General features: G+C 42.4%; 1 long non-coding RNA gene across 1 annotated transcript; it reads left to right on the top strand.

Annotated features, from left to right (window-relative positions):
* The first annotated feature begins 253 nt into the window (after window positions 1-253).
* On the top strand, window positions 254-1207 carry LOC108642357. Its single transcript, XR_001922570.1, has 3 exons — window positions 254-331; window positions 428-516; window positions 1169-1207. It is a non-coding gene; the product is annotated as an uncharacterized LOC108642357 (long non-coding RNA).
* The last annotated feature ends 8436 nt before the right edge of the window (window positions 1208-9643 follow it).

Raw genomic sequence — 9643 nt, 5'->3', positions numbered from 1 at the left:
GAGCTGAAAAAAGGAGATGAGGACTGTTATCTACACTGGTTCAGCCTATGCCAGATGAGGAACATAACCCAGTTGTCCGCTGTAAAGCCTCCAACCACCCCGAGGCATCCAGCCTGGCATGCCGGGACGAGCTGCTCCGGCACTCCCAGCTCCTGCGGCAGCATAGCCTCTGCCTGTGCGTGCTGTCTGCCCTCCTGGCTATTTTCATGATTGCGGGGAAATGCTAGATACAAAAAATGCTTCCATCACCCTTTATTTTCCATCGCTCTTCCATGTAAAGAATACAGCTATTGGAATCTGGATTTCATGGTCAGCTTAGAAAATATCGGCAGTGAGTATTTAAAGACTTGGACGTGTCTGTCCCTTCATGTTGATTCTGTGGCACTGCTTTGCAGCATGACTGATTAACCTTGTGATATAAATACAGGTTCTCACAGGCAAATTCTTAGTGGAGTGCGAATGACAAAATCTCAAGTGCCAAATATAACCCGTGCATCACCACGGAGCTGGGAACAGGTAGGCAATTTTTCTGACAAACTATCTAAGATCTGCACTTTCCCAGTCAGCCTTCCTTCTGTTTTCCACTTCAGTAGACTCATCTTCTAATTTTTTCCCTGATGATGCCCTTTGCAGCACTTGTGCCTTCCCTGTGCTGGCAGCCATCCCTTTATGGAGCTCCCTGTGCTCATTCACAAAAGTCAACTGGGTAGAGAGGCCCCATTTCTTCTTTTAGGGCACAATCTTATTCTAATGTTTTTGGTGAGGCTTGTGCTTTAATCTAGAATGAGACACCATCGCTTTATAGTTTTTTTATTTTAGTTATCCTTCATTGTCCTACTGAAAGGGAAAAACAGGCCCCAAGACCTCCCATTGGTCTTGATGATGTCTCTAATATGTGGTCATTTATTGCCTCCTACCAGGTGATTCTCTCCTTTTATAGACAGGGTATTTTGATATTTCATTCTGCTCAAGGGAAGAAGACTAAACAAATAATATTACTGCATTTGGTCTACTTCCTTTTTCTTACAAGACAGTTGATTTTCTCCAAACTGAATAGAATCATTTTCAGTGCAGGTTGAAATGAATAGTGAATGTTAGCTTCTTTTTTTTGTATCGCTCTGAGATTATTTTCTCCCATGACTTCTCACTTACTTTTCTGTTTTTGAAGTGCTCCATACAGGAGAACCATAACACAGTGCAGCACAAGAGTAAAAAAACAGCATCATGTTTTTCCCCAAGGATGTCAAGGCCATGCCATAATAAAACAGGCTGCTAGGCTACGGGGCTGACCTTCTGTGCCGGTTGCACCATCAACAACTTGGAGATGTTTTCAGGCAAAAGGGATCTGCTTCCTGAAACATTAAGCCTGACCTGCACCTCAGCAGCTATAACTTTGGTGTCTGTGGCTGCAGTGGGAAGGATATAACAGGGGAACTGCAGCCAGAGGAAAAGCTGCGAGTGTCGCACGTTGTACCAGAGATCATGGCAAGTCATTAGCAACAGGCCCTGCAACAGCAGAGAAAAAACTTTTTAAAATGCTGTATAAATGTGTCTATTTTATGTGGAAGAACAATAGAAATCTAGACAGGGGATCAAAATGTGTTTGATCATATGCAGAAAAATAAAAGTAACTTCCAAGAGGATTAGTGTTTCTATACAGAGTCATTGAAATCAATATCCTCAAAGCTCTTCACCATCTCTGAAGTCCAAATCTTCAAATTGGTTTGACACACTTTGTCAGAGAGCAAAAATCCCCAGCAAACCAAAGAAACCCCAAACCGCTGAGCCCACTATTCTGAGTAGTTTGTCAGCACTTCACACAAGCACTACTGAAACGAGGTTCAGCAGACTTGAGCTTTGCAGTCTTTTTAAAAGAAATGTTTTTATTGCACTTGAAATAAAAAGGAGTTGGTATATGAAAATCAAAGTACTACACGCCTCAAAAGATAACAGAAGTTTATTACACTATAAAGGCTTTCAGCATATGTGAATGCTTATTTTATCTGAACACATTAGCATAGTTATTAGTCATTCTAAATGATTAAATTTCCCTCTCATCCACCTAATCAGCATTATAAATGAATATACTAAAGAGCAATGCACTTTGTTGATAAAGCACTGACTTGGCAGTCAGGAGACAGGGTTTGTTTCTGGGCCTGACCTACGACCCAAGTTGTCCCAGGTGGTCACTTTGCCTTGAAATGCCTCAGCATCTCAGACTGACCAGTAGTATTGACCTATCTGAACAAATACATAAATATCCAATCAATATCAATATCAATATCCAATCAATATTCATCAATATCCAATCAATATTTTTAACTGTTTCACAGTGTTTCAGTATTTATTGTTATAGGAAATCCTGTTAATGATGTTTTACGAAAAAGGGGAAACTATCAGACTGTGGATATTGATTTGCTTTGGTATGCATGGACTGACAGTAAATCACTGCATCTTAAAAGCTGCTACTGTCAAACTTGCACTAACACACCTTTTTTTTATTATTATTATTTCTAGGTGAAAAGGGCAGAGATCCCCTTTATAGTAGTGGCAGCTTCTGTGACTTAGGGCATGGTCGCCAAGCAGCTGGCTATCCATTTGTCTTCAGCAGCAACTGCTAGGAAGGAACTAACTCATAGTATGTTTGAATGGAAACCAAATAAAAATTAGTTTTGAACTGTTCAAAGTTTATTTGGTTATACTCTTGAACAAAGACCATGTTCTGCTCCTCATTCCTCTCCTTCCTACCTTTTATGCATTGTGGCCTGCTGCTTTGGCAATCTGTGGGGGCCTTGATGTGTGTGGTTGCACAAAGGTAATGTGATTGTCCTTCTCCCAGAAGTGATGGCGTGGTCTCTAGATCTGCCTGTACTCCTCAAGAAGTCCATAAGACTTGGTTGTGAACTAAATGTGAAGGAAGAAAGAGTAGTCAAGTGCCCCTCGGCTCCTTGTGTGGAGGGGCTGATGCTGGGAGCTCTGCATGCCCTTCCCAAGAGAGCAATAACTCTGCCTGCTCATCACATGTCCCCATTAGGGCAAGCCTTCACTTTTATTTTGGTTTTGCTGAGCCTCAGAAACTTGATTCTTGGTCTCTTTTGCATGTTATTTACCACTCAGGACCATGTGACTCATTTTTGTTACAGCCGAACCAAATCTGTGTTAGTACATTCAATAGCAAATGAAGTCCTTTCTGGCCTTGATATGAAGGGCTGAAAAAGAACTGTGGTAGTTTGCTTAGTAGGGTGGGGCTGGTACCATTAAATAGTTGAATTCTCCTGTGGGTCAACAGCACAGAGAATGAAAAAAATCTCACTGGATGATTGTGTAAGGATCACCTCTGATTTAGTCATATTTCCATGAAGCCTTGCTCCAGTGAAGTAATGCTCCAGGACTTCTTCAGGCATTGAACAGAGATTTGTGTTTTACTGAGATAAAGCAGGATGTCATCTGTGAAAAGAGCAATTTATGTCCTTTGTCATGAATTGTGATGCCTCAAATCTCTGGAGACTTTCTGATAGCTATTGCTAGCGGTTCAGTGGACAGAGCAATCAGAGGAGGTGACAAAGGACACACTTGCCTTCTGCCTCTCTAAGGAAAAAGTCATTCAAATAAAGGAGTCTCCGAGAGTCATTCAAACAAATGAATGCACACCCTCTGGCTTTCTGCGGGCTTAATGAACCCTATTCACCAGAAGCATAGCCTTGTTGTCAAGCCTCTGACTTCCAAGGCAGAAGGAGAATGCCAAAGTAAAGTCCATCAGATTTGTTTTTTCTGAAGGAGTGGAGAGACAATTTTCTGCCCTTGCCTGGGACTGTGGGAGCTGCACAATTCTGGGTGTGCAGCGACCTACTTGCTCTGCTGTCTCAGGCTTTGCTTTTCTTCCTGGGATTCTGCTCTGATTTCAAACAAACATTTGCTTCTCTGCTGAAAAATGGGTTTCACATTGTCCTGAGGCAATCAAGAAGAGCCTGTTTGCTTCTTCCTGTGCCTTGTGTATGAGGGCAGCAATTTTGTGCAGGAAATTATTTCAAGAGCTGGCAAGTTCCAGAAGTGTCTCAATTGTTATGTGCGTATAAAGCCATATCACACAACTGTGTTTAGTTTTGCTTGGTTGGTTGGTTGGGTTTTTTTAAGTTTACATTGCCCTCCCTAGGATAAAAGACAGGGAAGCAAAGCAGCTACTCAGCTTCAGGCACTAAGTTGCCTGCAGTGCCCTTGATATACAACCCCCTTGCCCATATGCGCAGTCATGTGCTCGTATAACTCTCCCTAACTGTGGGAAATAAAAAGGAAAATGTTAAATTTTGTAATATTTATCACAATCATTTTTCAAGAGCAAGAGAGAAACTACTGGTCTATTGATAAATGTGGCCTTTAAATAGTCAACTAGGATTATCCATTTATGTGAATAATAAAAATCTCTTAGGCAGATAGAGAAAGTAGGATAAAACTTTATAATGGAGTATATATTCTCTAGCATAGATGATGACTAAAGGCCTTGGAGTTTGAAGAAATGACAATTCATCAATGTTTTGTCTTTTTTTTTCAAGCTCTCCATTTTGGGAATTTCATGGAAATAATTGAGTTTTCTACTGTTGAACCAAGACTCTGATATATGCATGACTTAAAAGAAAGAGATTATTAAATATCTCACCATTTAATATCTAGATAATTTTGTCCTATAAAATCCTGTGCAGCGAGTAATTTAAATTGGTACCCTATTTATGGCAGACAAAACTGCTCACAACCATCTGCTTCGTGGTTTTAATAGATGAAGTGTTAACTGCATGTTGCATAAAATTCATTGCGACTAGGTTAATGAAATGGCTGTGCTTCACTTCCTGCACTCTGGTAATAAGATGACAACCTCATCTGCATTTATTAACCCTTGCCACTTTCAGTACTGTTATCACCCATTCAATCACCTTTGGTCAACAATAACGAAATAAATCACAATAACAGGAGACATAACCATATTGGCTAACAAAATAGATATTGATTAGCATCTTCTAAACCAAATATGTCAATCTGGTTTGATGTTATTTTTGCAAAGGTCATCAAGATCTGCTGGACTATTAGTAACGTGAGTAAATGATGATGCAGTAGGTTATTGGAAAACACCCCAAATCTAATCTTTGGTGCTAAACAGCCTAAATGATGGCTTCACCATGGGAAGCTAGAGAGACCTTTGAAGTCTTCAGCTTTCTCTTCTAGCAAGTAGACCTCAGATACCCTTCTGTAGCAAAGGCCCTTACAGAGGGCTGAAAGCCAAACCTCTGAGTGTCTCTCTAGTCAGAGGCATTTCTGTCCTTTCCAAAGAGGGAGCATGGGGTAAAATTGCTGCATCCATGCCTGGCCAACCCAGCATTGGGTCAAGCCTTAGTGATAGCAGATACAAAAACACTTCTTAGCTATGGCCATGGCAATACAAACTAATTGCAGGTGGGACTGGGCTGGCTCATGATAAAGAAGGACCTGACAGAAGCATCTCCACGTGCCAGTTCCTGGATACAGTCTCTTCTCCACCACTTACACTCTTCAGATATTTAGAAAAGTTGATTTTAGGCAAGTACACACAAAGCACTCTTGCTGGCTCTACTGAGATTTGCCAAGAAGGATCAATGCTGTGCATCAAAGCCATAGTTATTCATCCCCCTCTTGCCCTTCAGATATAGTCATTGAAGACTTTTTGAATTACTTCCAGTAGTTCCCACTGATCCCATAGTTGTACGCGGCTGTAGGTTTTCCTCTCTGGCTTGTCACCTGGCTACTGCTTCTGGAAACAACTCCTCTGTCATGCTCAGCCCCCTGGGTCTAAGCAGACTCCAGACACTGTCTTTGGGGGTGTTTTCATGTGATCTAGTGAGGGAAGTCATGTGGCCATCTCTGTCTATGCGTCAAAGTGTGGGATGTGATCCAGCTCTGGTTCAGAAGTTCAGCTGTGCTGAACTGGTTCAACCTGCCTTGCGTGTTATTGTGCCAGCATTGGGCTTTGCCTTCCAGCAGTGTAGATATGATTTGTTTTATAAACACAACAGGGAAGTTTTCATTTATACTGAGGGTTGTAGTTAGAAGTATGTTCATAGAATAAATCTGAATTTTTAACTGTATACAAAAGAAAAAAATATCTTTCTCAACTTACTCCACTAGTAAAGAAGCTGCCAAATTTCTCCCCTTCTGCCCCCACACCCAGCTCCCAAACTTTGTCCCTGCCCCAGCCATGAAGCAAACCAGCAGAATCAAAACAACTTGCCCCGTACAGTGTCACCTGTGCTGGGGACCAGAAGACCAACAGATCAACTGATTCTTTTCCCAGATGCTGTACGTCTGAGCCTGATGTCAGCAGGCAGTGCAACTGGATTTACCAAAAAGCCCTGCCCAGACTGGAGTGCATTCGGTTCCCAGAGCAGACTGGAAGAGCAGCTATGGCAAAGCACCAGCAAGCAGAGGGCAGGATGGATGGCATACCTGGAATTTAATGAAACTGTTACTGCAGCCATGAGCTACCCGTGACCAGGAAAGGAGACAACATAGTTAATCACTGGATACTATCTCTGAATTTTCAGACTTCCAAACATTTTTTTGCCTGATTATTTTTACCACTGAATAAGTTACTCAAAACTAGTAACTTTTCAGTCTTTTCCTTTCAGTATTCATTTAAAACCCAATTTTTGCCAAATTACCTTTATAAACCTGAAGTTCCCTGAAAGTATTTATTGAAATAAATGTTGTTTGAATTCTGCTTAAAGAAACTTTTATCTTGTACAAGGAAATAACATTTCAGGCAAGTATTATTCATGTGCTTTAAAGAACTCAGTATAAAACTCCTGTAGTTCCCAGAAGCACTTTTCTCTCATGGTCTCCCTACACAGTCGCTCTACACAGCACTCAAAATGTTGGGCAAGTGCATCATGTTCTCATGCAAAATGGGTAAGTTAGACAGATGGTGTCATGCTAACCCAGATTTCACCTTCAAGGTGGAAATTCAGTTCTCAGTGGAAGGCCCACACATGAGCTGAAGCTTTTGTAAGCCCTGTTCCAATAGCATATGTAAGAAAGGGCCTCTGTGGGGTTTGTGTGATTCTTCTGCATGAGAGGTGGACAGTGTTCACTGTGATTGTTTCCTCACACAGCTGTGAAGCACAGACAGAATGTCCCGTTTGACTCCTCTCTGGGTGCACTTTGTTGATTTCAGCAGATAATGCAACCTTTCCCAGTTAAACATTAACATCTTTGCACATTTTCAAAACAAAGTATTGAAATATTTTCCATCCCAGAGGCAAGCAGTTGGTTCACTGGGGCACAGCCTCACATCTTCACCAAGGTGTGGACAAGGGGCTTCTTTTGACAGTTTCACACACCACAACAGTCAAATTATAATACCTCATTGTTATTTTCTTTTTCTTCTCAGACCAGACACAATATTCTAGATGATCTGTGTTCTGCATCTCCCAACACTGCTGGCAAGTTCAGTACAGCAGGATGAAAGTTTTTCGTGGAAGGCAGGCAGGAAATGAGATGCTTGATCTGAAACCAGAACCTGGACCTTGAGTGTTCCTGCTCTATAAACTACAGACATGGGGTGTGAACTGACCCAGGAGCACATGGAAGCTGTGTGTACCCTAGTAATGTCTTGTTCCTATAATTTCATGTCCTGGAGACAACGGGGCATTTACCAAACTCTCCCCTTTGTGGCTTCATGTCCTTAGGAGGATACCCAGGGCAGGGAGATCAGATCACAGCCAGGCCCTCTGGCTGAGTGAGTAGAAGGCAGCTTCCCCCTTTACTATGCTGCACATTTGCCAGAGACAAAAAACTGAGTGAACCAAGTAGTCTTAATTCAGATAGAATGGAGTAACTAAGGATTTTTATCTCTGGAGCACAAACAGTGGGTGATCAGTGCATTCATCAAAACCTCAGTAGACTGGTTGAAGTCTCTGGTCTGCACCAGGCTAGCAGAAAATATACTTAGACAAAATTCCCCTTAAGTCTTCATCTGTCCATAAGCTCTGGGTAAATTACAACACTGGGGTGTCATGAACCTGAAGGTAAAGCAGATGGAAATAAAATGAAAATGAGAGACATGTGAACCTGTTAAAATGCGAGATGTGGAGAGACCACCCAGCCAGTTCCCTCTTCCCTGCATTACCCAGCCAGCCAGCCCCAGTGCCTGCCTTCTGCAGCAATGCAGCAGTATTCAGTTGTATGAAGCCCTTCAGGTATGGAGGGTAAAATCTCAGGCAATGTAAACACAGGACTTCTGGTGAAAGATCAGTGTGAGTACTGTGAGAGATCGGTGTGCCACGGCAGAAGCAAGTTGTGGCCAGAACATTGACCTAGACCTCATCTCTATGACACTTTCTATTTAAAGAAAACAGAGCAGCTTTATGCACCATGCTCCCCCACTTGTCCACTGTACTTGTAGGTGGATTGTTCCTGCTTGCTTTTTAGGTCATCTGGTCGCTCTCGAAGCTACAACTAACTCTGCCCAGCTCTCCTGTGCCACCTCAGAATCTTGCTGGTGATGGGGCGGCAGCTCCCTGCTGTCAGCAGCCTCCTCTCCCACCAGCCTGCTCAGTTGTTTGAAAGACAACCTGATCTTCTATTTATACTTAACACAAGGAAAAGTGTTTAGTACCTGTGTGAAGCAAAAAATAACACAGCCTTAACTCTGGAATGGCCATGGCTTCTTCAGCAGGCAAATGACATAAGAGCCCTTCACATAGCAGGAGACAGGTAATTTGGCAGCTGAGGCTCTGTGACAACAATTAAGTGCTGGCAAGTGATGGTATATAAAAACCTCGCCATTGACAACTAAAATAAAATAAGCCAGAGCAATTACTGTCACTGCTGTTTGTTTTTGTCTGTTCTTCCCGTGGAAAACAAATCTTTAACTCTTCCATCACCACCAAAAATAGAAACCTAGGGAAGTGCCAGTCACACCCACCACATGTGATGCTGCTTTCCCTGTCCTCTTACAGCTGAGACACTGTGATGGGTTTAGAGCTCCCTGGGGATAATTTCATAACTGCATATGGGCATGGTTAATATGATGCTTAATGTATCGATATACTGGATTTAATAGAAAATTTTCTGGATTAAAAAGCAACAAACAAAAGGTATTAAGTGGTATTTTGGAAGACAGTGATGTAGTGATAGGACATAGAAGTGATGTTTTTTAACTGAAAGAGGACAGGCAGACAGGTCTGGATTAAATATTACGATTAAATTCTTTACTGTGAGGGTGGTCAGACACTGGAACAGGTTGCCCACAGAGTTGTGGATGCCCCACCCCTGAAAGTGTTCAAGGTCAGGCTGGATGGGGCTTTGAGCAACCTGGTCTAGTGAAAGCTGTCCCTGCCCATGGCAGGAGGGCTATAACTAGATGATAATTAACCTTGAAACCCAAACCATTCTATGATGATTCTGTGATTCTAAGACAATCAGGCTAACACTGCCACAGCCCCTGTTCCCTGGACAGGCAGCCTACAGTCCTACCCAGGGGTGGGATACCCACAGGTGGGAGCAGTGTGTGCTGTGTCATGCTCAAGTTTCCTTTTGCTGTACCTCACAGGGCAGCCTCTGAGTGCAGACCAGTGTTCAGCAACATCTGGGTACCAGAGGAGTTCTGTCACCAGCCTGA

This window comes from Manacus vitellinus, unplaced genomic scaffold (genome assembly GCF_001715985.3).
Source record: "Manacus vitellinus isolate BGI_N305 unplaced genomic scaffold, ASM171598v3 scaffold_0_pilon, whole genome shotgun sequence".
In the NCBI taxonomy this organism is placed as follows: Eukaryota; Metazoa; Chordata; class Aves; order Passeriformes; family Pipridae; genus Manacus; species Manacus vitellinus.
This window is presented reverse-complemented; position numbering and strand designations above follow the sequence as displayed.